Source organism: Citrus clementina, unplaced genomic scaffold (assembly GCF_000493195.1).
Source record: "Citrus clementina cultivar Clemenules unplaced genomic scaffold, Citrus_clementina_v1.0 scaffold_8, whole genome shotgun sequence".
NCBI classification, from domain to species: domain Eukaryota; kingdom Viridiplantae; phylum Streptophyta; class Magnoliopsida; order Sapindales; family Rutaceae; genus Citrus; species Citrus x clementina.
The window spans coordinates 3,715,221-3,727,806 of record NW_006262022.1 but is presented as its reverse complement, the minus strand read 5'-3'; the positions used below and the strand labels follow the sequence as shown (position 1 = coordinate 3,727,806).

Sequence of the window (12,586 nt, the reverse complement as noted above, 5' to 3'; positions counted from 1 at the left end):
TAAAACGACATCGTTTTCGCTTGCGAAATCCTAATCCTTTTGAATTTGAATTTTGAAGACTTGAAGGAAAACCCGCGCTCACAAGTCACACCAAACCACAAGTAGACGTATGGTTTACGTTAATAGCCAAAAACCACGGAAGAGGAACCGTACTGGGAGGTGGCGACGAGAAGAACGCCATACCAGCAACAAAATCCACGTTATCAGACTTAACATTACTGCTACAAATTGCAATTTGCTTCTCGGAAGCGTCCTCCTTCTTGATCAAGCTAGGCGGCAGCACCACCTCGCCGCGTTTAAGGATTTTGACCCGGCCGATCACAAGGTTATTTTGTGAGGGTAATTTGATCCCAACAAGGACTGAGACTGATCATCGCCGGAGCGCCGCTTTCGTTGGGCCGATGGTTGAAGAGTTTAGGGCTAGGGTTAGGGTTAGGGCCGGGGGGAGGTTTGTTGAAGCGAGGAGAGGATCGGGAATTGCGAAGGCAATCCTGAGAGTGAAGGAATGTTGTCGCCATTACGTTGATTTTCTTTCGTGCTTCACAAAGTAAGGACTAAGAAATGAAATTTTAAGAGCAGTGCTTAGGAGTATTAATAGATTTGTTCTATTCCTGGTCGGTTAAGGAAACCTACTGTGGACTTATCAAAGAAGCGCGTGAGTGCGTAGGTTGATGGAGCTTCTCAGTAATTTTACTCTTTTATCCTCCAGTTTCCTTTTAATTTTACAATTGTATAATGTTCCTCTCTATTTCAATTTGTGTAAATTAAACGTGAACTTACAATATTAAAATATGCGTCGCAAATTGCAAAACCACACCATTAACATAATCAAAATAGTAATTTGAAAAGGTTTATTTGATTTTTCTTTTCTTTTACTAAATTGATTAAATTTTAAATTCTTTTCTCCAACATGAGCAGAATTCAAATTCTAAATTTTTTTCACACTTATTTTCGGAGTTGAACAATACAATTGTTTTAGACACCAAATGAATGTATTCATATTAGAGATCAGATTGCAAATGTGCACCTAAGATGTAAAGTGTTTAAATTAGGCCATTTAATAAACCGATTTAATCCACTTTAATGTCTCTTAAAGAGAAATTGATCCATCTTTAATAAATACATTTGCTTACCTTTTGGACTCATAGACCACCAGTTTAACTTGCTTTATTTTAAACGCAAAAGGGTTTGCAGCATTACAACAAGCTTATAAATAGATAGTATGCCATTACAATTGTAAATATTGCCTTGATGAAATAGTTACTCATCTTCACACATGTTTGGTAACTTCAGATCAGGTTTCCCCACCTCCATTTTTCTCCAACATTTCTCTCTTCAGACGAACAGCATTTACTGCAAAAAATGTGAGAAATTGATCTTTTATTTTATCAACAAACTGAAAGTAAGTGTATCTCCAAGACTTCTTGATGATCAAAGTGCCACAAACTCCCCAAAACCCCACAATGAAACCTAGTGCCACACTAAGGAAAAGCCATAGCTTGTCATGCTCATTTTCATCTTCCTCATGTTTATCTCCATCAAGAACCCACGACGTTCCATCAATTTCAAAGCACCCTTTTGGTAATGGATCGCCACAAAGTGCTAGATTACCCTCATAAATTGATGGATCTTTGAGGCTTTGAAACTGGTTGACTTTTGGTATTTCTCTGGGCAAGTTGTTGTATGACAGGTTCAAGTGATTTATGAATGTAAGTGAAACCATGCTTGGAGGAATAGAACCAGCAAGCTTGTTCTTGGATAGGTCTAAAGATTCCAGCCATTCCAATTTTCCAATCTGTGTTGGTATTTTTCCCACCAAATGATTCTGTGACAAGTTCAAGGTTCCCAAATGAATAAGTCTTGTAAGCTCTACCGGCATCTCTCCTGATAGATTGTTGCTTGACAAATCCATAAGATTTACAAGGTAAAGAGTGCTATAAAATACATATTCAGTTCATTTTAACACCACTTGCAAACTTCCCTCATATTCAACTGTTGCAATTCGTGAGACCAAACCGAAAATCAGTCAACACCAATTGCAGCCCAAGACCTCTTTGATCAGACCAAACAAGATGCTCACAAGATTCAATTATGGCTAAGTTTAATCAATTAGAAACACAGATGAAAAACTGAATTGAGTTAACAAAGACAATGTAACGTGGTTCAGCTGTTTTACACCAGCTTACATCCAGGGAGAAACAATATGGTCAGCTTTATTGATTTGTAAGGAATTTCAATGAGACTTTACAGAATACTATTCAGAGAACAAGAAGCTGATCTTGTTCAACTCGAACTTCTCTCAACCACTCTCTCTATCTCTCGCTCTGAGAAAACCAGCTGTGTTAACAGCCTTTTAACTGATTTCCAGAAGCCCAGAAGCTCACGCTTTTCTCACGTGAAACTAACGACCTTTAACGACTTGGCTTTAACACGTGACGAGCTTGTGACTTTCTAAAGCTAAAATGAAAACTCACAGTGTCGTTTTACTTATACAAGTTATTCCTCGAAACGCAACACTCCCACGTTGTTTTGATCTCTTTCTGATTTACTTTACCAGCTAACTCAACAATTCTCCACCTTGAACAAATCAGCCTGATCAACATTGTTCCTCTCCATGTGTGCATCACCAACCACACAAACCAGCCATGTTCAAGCAGAACTTGAGCTTGGCTGTTGAAACCACCTTCGTCAGCATATCAGCAGGATTACTGTCAGTATGGATTTTGACCATTTTCACCACTCCTTTGGACACTTCATTTCTTATGAAATGAAGCTTTATGTCTATATGTTTTGTTCTTTCATGATGTGCTGGATTCTTGCTCAGATAGATTGCGCTTGAACTGTCACAAACACTTCAACAGTCTTTTGAGCTGATCCCAGCTCTGCCATTAGACCCTTTAACCACAGAGCTTCTTTAACTGCTTCTGCAACAGCAGTATACTCAGCCTCTATTGTTGATAAAGCAATAACATGTTGTAGGCTAGCCTTCCAGTCAATCAAGCAGCCATTGAACATGTAAATGTAGCCTGATAATGATCTCATTCTATCTAAATCTCCAGCAAAATCAGCATCAACAAAACCACATATTCCTTTTCCTTTCCCATCTAATCTGCCATAGACTAATCCATATTCAAGTGTGCCTTTCAGGTACCTCAGTATCCACTTTGCAGCTTGCCAGTGGTCCTGTCCAGGTGAAGCCATGTACCTGCTTACCACACTGAAAGCATGTGATATATCTGGCCTAGTCAAGACCATTGCATACATCATACATCCTACAACATTTGCATAAGGAACTGCTGACATTTCATCCTTCTCCTGATCTGACTTTGGACATTGTAAGCTTGAGAGCTTAAAATGTGCAGCAAGTGGGGTTTTCACAGACTTACAATCTGTCATGCCAAAGCTTGCAAGTACCCTTTCCAGATACTTCCTTTGTGTGAGAAACATAGTTCCTCTTTCCCTGTTCCTTCTGATTTCCATTCCCAGGATTTTCTTTGCTTGGCCCAAATCCTTCATGTCAAATTCAGAATTCAGCAACTGTTTCAGAGCTTCAATTTCAGTTCTAGACTTACAAGTAACCAACATATCATCTACATATAATAACAAGTATATGTAGAGATCTGTTTTCACCAACTTGTAGTATACACAGCAGTCATAGTTGCATCTCAAGTATCCATGTGATATCATGAACTCATCAAACCTGAGATACCACTGCCTTGGGGACTGCTTCAGACCATACAATGATTTTTTCAGCAAGTAAACATAGTCAGGCTTCTTAGGATCAATATACCCTTCAGGTTGAGTCATCAAAATCTCCTCTTCAAGTCTCCCATGTAGAAATGCAGTCTTGACATCTAGCTGATCGAGCTCCATGTCATTCACTGCAGTTAATGCCAATAACACTCTTATTGAAGCATGTCTGACCACAGGTGAGAAGACTTCTTTGAAATCCATTCATTCCTTCTGTGTATATCCCTTAGCTACTAACCTAGCTTTGAATCTTCTAGGCTCAGCAGCTGTTAATCCTTCCTTAACCCTGAAAATCCATTTGCAACCCACTGTTTTCCTATTGTTGATCTTTTCAACCAATTCCCAAGTGTTGTTCTTATGCAGTGATGTTATCTCATCATTCATAGCTTTCTGTCATTCAGACTTATGAGGGCTATGGATTGCTTCAAAGTAGTTCTTAGGTTCATCTACTTCTATTTCATGAGATGCAGCAAGTGCATAAGCTATTAAGTCAGCGTATCCATACCTCTGTGGAGGTCTTATTTGTATCTTCTTTCTGTCCTTTGTTAACTGATAATTTTGTAGCTGAGTTTGTTGTTGTTGGGGCTGGGTTTGAGTTTCAGTGCATTCTTCATGTTCTTCACTAATGCTTCCAGAATTTCCATCATCCTCAGATTGTTTATGGATAATTTGCTCCACCTCAAACTGATTACTAGTCTTTTCATCCTCTCCCTGTTGGCTGTCTCCAGCAGATTTCTTATTTTCCAGTGCAGCCCCTTCATTGAATATCACATCTCTACTAAGGATACATTTTAGTAGGTTGAAATCAGTGCACCACAGTTTATAGCCCTTAACTCCTTCAGGGTACCCAATAAATTGTCCTTTGAGTGCCCTTGGTGCTAATTTATCTTGTCTGATATGTGCATATGCAGGGCAGCCAAATACCCTCAAAACATCATAGCTTGCTGGTTTACCATGCCACACTTCAAATGGGGTTTTGTAGTCCAGAGCAACTGAAGGACTGAGGTTTACCAAGTAACATGCAGTTAATAAAGTTTCTGCCCACGGACTTTTAGGGAGCTGTGCTTGAACTAACATGCATCTAACTTTATCCATCAAGGTCCTATTCATCCTCTCTACTAGCCCATTCTGCTGAGGTGTCATTCTCACTGTTTTGTGTCTAGTTATACCTTCATGTGCACAGTAGCTATCAAATCTTTGATTGCAGAATTCAAGACCATTATCAGTCCTGAGTTTCTTCACATTTCTTCCAGTCTGATTCTCAACTAATGACTTCCACTCTTTGAATTTTTCAAACACCTGATCCTTATCCTTCAAAACATAAACCCAAACTCTCTTTGAGAAATCATCAATTATTGACAGAAAGTAGTTGTTACCTCCAAGTGAGGTTGTTTGTGCTGGCCCCCAGAGGTCTGAATGTATATAGTCTAGTATTCCATAGGTGGTGTGAGTTGAGCTTTTGAAACTACTCCTTGTTGTTTTACCAAGTACACAGTCTTTACAAAAGTCCAGCTCAGTGATCTACTCATCTCCTAGAACCCCTTGTTTCTGCAGTTCCATTAGACCCTTGATGCTCATATGCCCAAGTCTCAAATGCCAGAGTTTGGTCTTGTCTTTATCAGACCCAATGGATACACTTGACAATCCTGTAATGGCTTCTCCATCCAGGACATATACCCCATTCCTCTTAGTACCCTCTATTACAGTTCTGGTCCCATTAGAGGTCATTAGCTTTCCAGATTCAAGCTTAATGCTAAAACTATTTTGATCAACCATTCCAAGAGAAATCAGATTTCTCTTTAGGTCAGGAACATGCCTAACTTCTCTAAGTTCCCAAATTTCCCCATTTTTCAGTTTAAGATTCACAGTCCCTATACCTATGATTCTACAAACTGCATTGTTTCCCATCATTACCTTCCCTCCATCAATTTCTTGATAATCAGAAAAATAATTCTTGTAAGGCGACATATGAAAGGTACATCCAGAGTCTAGGATCCATTTACCTCTCTGCATGTTCTCAGTTGCCACACAAACTCCAGCTGACTCATATCCTTCTTCTTCAACTATTGCTGCATCCCCATGTTGATTCTTCTTTTTGTTCTTTATCTCTGGACAGTCCCTTTTGAAGTGCCCTTCTTTGTGGCATTCAAAACACTTCAGATTCTGAAACTTTGCCTTATTCTTGCCTTGTTTCTGTTTCTTCTTTCCAACACCCTTGCTAGTTTTGCCCTTTGCTATCAAACCTTCACCATTTTGTATACCCCCAGATTTTTGCTGTAACCCCCTTGTATTTAGGGCTGCCTTAACTTTATCTAAGGACAAAGTCTGTCTACCATACATGAGGGCATCAACAAAATTGGAGTATGATTGCGGCAATGAACTCACCAGAAGCAGTGCCTTACCTTCATTATCTAACCCTTCATCTATAGTCTCCAATGTATCACAGACTTTATTGAATTCGTCAATGTGATCATCAAGAGAGGATCTTTCACCCATTTTGAGAGTAAACATCATTTTCTTGATATATAATCTGTTTGCTAGAGACTTAGTCATGTACAGTCTATCAATCTTTGCCCAAAGCTCTGCAACAGTCCTCTCCTTGGCAACCTCCCTGATTACAGAATCACTAAGACTTAAGATGATGGTGCTTCTGGCTTTCTTGTCAATCTCAGCAGCCTGCTCAGGTGTTCTTGATGATGAAGTTTCTTTCTCTTCTTTCTTGGTAACTGGTTCGATTGCATCTCCTAGCCCTTGTGTGATCAGCAGCGCCTCCATTTTCACCTTCCACATGTTGAAATCATTCTTTCCATTAAACTTTTCCAAATCAATCTTTGCCATTGCCATACTTGGATCTAATTCTTAAGACCAAGCTCTGATACCAATTGTTGCAATTCGTGAGACCAAACCGAAAATCAGTCAACACCAATTGCAACCCAAGACCTCTTTGATCAGACCAAACAAGATGCTCACAAGATTCAATTATGGCTAAGTTTAATCAATTAGAAACATAGATGAAAAACTGAATTGAGTTAACAAAGAATCAAGAACAAAGACAATGTAACGTGGTTCAGCTGTTTTACACCAGCTTACATCCACGGAGAAACAATATGGTCAGCTTTATTGATTTGTAAGGAATTTCAATGAGACTTTACAGAATACTATTCAGAGAACAAGAAGCTGATCTTGTTCAACTCGAACTTCTCTCAACCACTCTCTCTATCTCTCGCTCTGAGAAAACTAGATTTGTTAACAGCCTTTTAACTGATTTCCAGAAGCCCAGAAGCTCACGCTTTTCTCACGTGAAACTAACGACCTTTAACGACTTGGGTTTAACACGTGACGAGCTTGTGACTTTCTAAAGCTAAAACGACAACTCACAGTGTCGTTTTACTTATACAAGTTATTCCTCGAAACGCAACACTCCCACGTCGTTTTGATCTCTTTCTGATTTGCTTTACCAGCTAACTCAACATCAACAAAATCTGGAGGTTCAATTTTCATACGACTGAAATTTCCCACACAGGAAGGAATGAATCCTGAAAGGTTATTGTGTGACAGGTCCAATATGTGAAGAGCAGAAAGCTTGCACAATTCAGGAGGAATGGCTCCGTTGAAGTAGTTGGATCGCAGACGCAAAATTGACAATGATGGCATGCTTTCTCCTATCCAAGCTGGAATGTTGCCTGACAGTTGATTGTCTCCAAGATCAAGACTATCCATCATTGAGCAATTTTTCAGTGAAGGAGGGACTTCGCCAGAAATATGATTGTTGCAGAGTATTAAGAACCTGACTGAAAGAAGAGAACCTATTGAGTAGGGAATTTCACCCGAAAGACTATTATTTGACATGTCTAGAATATACAGGGAAGATATGTTGCTCCACAACTAAGGAATCTCACCGGACAAATTATTATTAGAGATGACCAATGTTAGTAATTGTTGTAGATTGCCTATGGACTTGGGAACGCTGCCATTTAGAGAGTTAAAAGAGATGTCTAAGTCTGTCAGGAAGGGAATTTTTTGGCCAAAGTCACGAGGAATTGGCCCAGAAAACGAATTATTGTTCAAGTACAGCTTTGTCACGTTGAATGACCAGAGTGGGAGTGGACCCTCGAAGCTGTTTGAACTCAAATCAACTGTGCCTGGAAAGCGAAAGCCTAAGGAATTTGGAATTCTTCCACTTAATTCATTAGAACCTACATCTAGCTCATCTAGGGCCAAGTCCAATTGCCAGAACCAATTGGGTATGGTGTCTGAAATCCTAGCATTGTTAAGAACCAAAGTTGTCAGTTCAGTTTGATTTCTAAGCCATGTTGGAAATTTTGGACCTAGTTGGCACGATCTAATCTTGATGAATGTGAGTTTAAAAGGAGGAATCCAATGAGAACTGATGTTGAAAATCAAGGAAATGTTTTCCGATAGTTTGTATAATGAAATTTCTTTTAGGTTTGAGAGGTTCCTAAAATGAGTTTCAGTTATGATACCCTCCCATTGGTTCTCATCCAGATCTAACACTTCAATTGCTGAGAGCTGTCCAAAACTTTCCGGGAATCCATTCATTTGATTAGATGAGAGGTACAATTCCTTCAGAAAGGTCAAGTTTCCTATTGATGGTGGAATTGAACCAACAAAGGAGTTGTCCCAAAGTTCAAGATATCTTAAGTTCTTAAGATATCCTAAAGAATTGGGCAGATCACCGGTGAGTTGATTGAATCCTAACTCTAGTTTCTCTAATAAGCTGCTATTGGTGCATTCAGATAAACCATTAATGAAATCACTCACCTCGTCACTGATACTGTTTCTAGAAAGCTTCAAAGTCCTCAAATTGCATAGCTTTCCCAAATTTCTGGAGAGCCGGCCTCCGAGGAATGAATTTCCAGTCAAATCTAGCTGTTGGAGAGAATTCAAGCTGGCAAATCCATCTGGTATATCACCTTGCAGATCGTTGGTGTTGAGATCCAGGCTCGAAAGTCTAGTGATGTTGAACAACCAGTGAGGTATCTTTGAGTTGAAACCATTGTTGGAGAGGTCAAGCACTTGAAGGGATGTGAAGTTAAGAGATGGAAAATGGAAAGGTAGAATGGGAAGATTACAATTGGGCAGGTGCAGCTCAACAAGAGAACGAAGCATACTAATACTTTGAAGCCAATCTGCTGCAGCCTTGCTAAGATCTGCCCCTCCCAAGTTAAGATGTCTCAAGGAAGGAAGACCAGAAAGCCATCCGAGGCCTATTTGATTTGATTGATCCAGAAAATTATTGAGATCAAGATAAAGCAAATTTGAGAGATTTCCAAGACTTTGAGGAATAGTCCCACTGAAAAATGAGCCTGACAGATTGAGATATCTCAGTTCCTTTAGTGATCCAATGAATTCTGGAACTTTGAAACCTTTAAAATTATTCATGCTTAAGTCTAAGTAATTCAAATCTTTCAACTGAAGCAGAGATGGACCTATCGGACCACCCAATTCGTGTCCTGCATCATCTTCATATGCGTCAAAACTGTGTCGAAATGGGTTGTTGAGTTTGAGCTTGACGACACTTGCAGTTCTGTTGTTGCAGCTTACTCCTCTCCATCTACAGCAATCTTCTCCGACCCAAGACGAGAGCCGGCCTGAAGGGTCTGCAAGGTTTTCTCTGAACTGAAGTAGTGCTTTCCTCTCAACTTCTTTGCAACCAGAACCAAGTGCTTTTATGGTTTCCAGGTGCAAAATTCCTGATAACAGTAAAATAGACAGAAGTGCCAAGGAAGCACAATTTTTGTCACCCATGTCTGCAATATGCAATAGGATTGCTTTTGTGTTTTACTGAAAAGATATGCAACTCAGACTACTATATATACATATAAAATCCTACGACTGACTGGTCTGTTATTGACCTCACAATTCCATGAATTAATGAATGACATCGATATGTTTAGCGTGCAGTGCACGCAAACGTGGAATTTCCCCATCTCCACACCTTCTGTGGTGCAAGTTTCGGGTAAAATTTATGCTGATAATGGATTTACAAACGCGTTGTGATTTTTGTGGATGAACATTTTGCGTCTCCTTTACTCTGAGAATTTTTATGCACGGAAAATATGAATGCGAGTAGGTACATGCTAAAGTTTTCCAAGGAGACTATTGGAAGTAAACATCAGATTTTGTGGAGTCAACGAAGTTCGGCAATTCAACTGTGGATGCACGCAAAGAATTGTTCAATCCAATTCACCATGGAATTCCTGTGTGAGAAGAAAATTACAATAACGTGAGTAAAGATGATCAAGATTATATTGCATCAAAGGGGTTTTATTATCATTTAACCTTTGCTTACTCAATAGGGTAGGTACCCGGTCCAAGTGCCTAGTAATATTTCTACTTCATGTTTCTGCAATTCTGTTGTTCATATTTCCAGCCTTTTCCCCTTTTTTTAATTTGGTTTTTGATTGTGGACATGTCTGATTTAGTTTATATCATTATTGGAGTAAACTGTTATCCATGACTCCGTTTTCAGTGGAAGATCTGAACCCATCTATTATTCGAAACACTTAAAATTGCATGTAAATTTGAACACTGACTCTATGCTTACACTCACAGATGAACATATATGCATGTAACTGTGATCTTACGCACCCAAAGACATAGTTATACTTGATAACGCTCAATAGCTAAACTAATCCAGCTGATAGGTACTTTTTTTTTTTTTCCCGGGAGCAGTTTCAAGTACTTAGTCAGAGAGCTAGCTTTTCACTTTAATAAACTTTCAAGTGTTTTTGTTGAAAAATGTTTACGAAAATAATCCTAATAATGTCTTTCTTCTTTTCTTCCTAATGCATGAATATCTGTATTCATTCCTTAAAACTTAAAAGGTGGCTGAGCGGCTGGCTAAGGAATTTTAAATCTCTGTTATCTATTCTTCTAATAGTTCAATCTTATTTTTCTTCTTCTAAAGAGTTTTTAACTTTTACAGGTTGCTTCATACCTCAATATGGTACCTATCAGAGGTGGGAGTTCCCTGTTCTTCCCTAGGATAAGATTAGTGAGTTTGTTCAGTCTTTACATTGCAGATTCGAGAAGTGAGTAATGCTAGTTTGTTGCTTTATATGTATATTTATATGTACATTCTGGACAGCCTTAACCTCGTTTAAAGGACTTCTACAAATGGACTTTGACATGTTTGATTTATTTTATTATGCGTATTGTGTGCTAAATATGGTGAAAGGCATATAGTTTGAAAATAGGAATTGGAGAAATTTCAGCTTAATCCTTTATTACATAGTTATATCAGTCCCTGATTTAGTGACATTAATGAAGACGACATTCCAGAGGAAAATATTCAAGTTTTGCGATCACTTTATTTGTGCATACATTTAGGATAGTTTTACGTAAACGATAATATTAAAACTTATCATTTAAATTGTACTTTTGGTTGGCCAATGTGATTTTTATGAAATTTTGAAATTAATAATGCTACATTTAATGGGTTTAATTTATGTATTATTATTTTGTTGGTTATCTTATATTCATTCAGAATATAGATACTTCAAAGATTAAATTCATATTATATTATATTATGGAAAAGAGAAGAAAAAAGCTTATGAAATAATATTATTGAATAAATAAAAGAGAACACTCAAGAAAAGGGATACACATTTTTGACCGCCTAAATTAGTATTTTCAAGGGCAAATGCAGCTGGAATTGTGTAATTATTTGACTTCCAAGGGATTGTTTTGCGGGTAGTTGATGTTATTTTCGACAACCATATTATTAAAAAAAAAAATTCCTCCAATGACTTATTGGAAATTATCTTTTTCCAATGTAACTTGATACTACGATGTTCAACGGCATGATTCTCTCGGAAATGAATTTTTTCAAGGGCATATGTATATGTCTTCACCAAATTTAGTTAGGATCTGATTTCAACAATTTATATAGCTAAAATCCAATTGAAACAAATAAATTTACAATTAGGAGATTGGGCTAATAATGGTTTAATTGTGTTTTTTGATGTTTGAGGGGGCAGCTGGCTTAGCTAAGGTGATGTTGGAGGTGATATCAGGTGTTTTAAGTGGGGACTAATATGGGAGCTCAGTGGAGCTCATGAGAGTTAGTTTAGAGAGTTGATATCGAGAGCTTAAGAGAGCTAAAGTATTTAAAGTGCAGTTGGGAGATACTTATGGAGAGCTTATCTAGGGAGCTCAGTAGAACTCATGGTATAAGACAGGTGAGTTCATTAATGAAATGTGATCTAGGCATCAAAATCATCACAATAAGTAGAAAATAAGGATGAAACATAAAGAAAACAAAATTTTACGTGGTTCAGCCTTTTTGCCTACATCTCCAATCTACTATGTAAGTGAAGTATTATATAATTTTCATTATAATATAAATACAACCTTTTTAAAGTTTGTTTATAGTGAATGATAGCATGATGGAGAGTATAGATTTTGTTAAAAAAAAAATAATCGAAAAGAAGAATACAAAAAATGCTCTTTTGGGAGATGAACTGGTCAAGATCTTCCATTAAATTCTTTAAAAAAAAAAGAAGAAAAGAATACGGAAAATGCTCTTTTGGGAGACGAAGTGGTCAATATCTTCCATAAAATTCTTAAAAAAAGAAGAAACCTTAGAAATGGGGCAAAACTATGGTGCAACTCTGGTAGCATACCACAGCTGCACATAGCCATTGGATTCAACCCATAGTTATCACTATAATTGAATTCAATGATTGAATGCAGCTATAGTATGATACTACAGTTGCACAATAACTGGATCCTTATGAATGATGGAAAAAGAAGAGGGAGCCCTACAGAATCCATATCCCAAGAAGCCCAAAATCCTTCAAATTTGAACATG

General features: G+C 38.0%; 1 pseudogene; it reads right to left on the bottom strand.

The window, feature by feature from the left end:
* Window positions 1-1,294: 1,294 nt before the first annotated feature.
* LOC18034832 lies at window positions 1,295-9,519 on the bottom strand (annotated as a pseudogene).
* Between the last annotated feature and the right edge of the window lie 3,067 nt (window positions 9,520-12,586).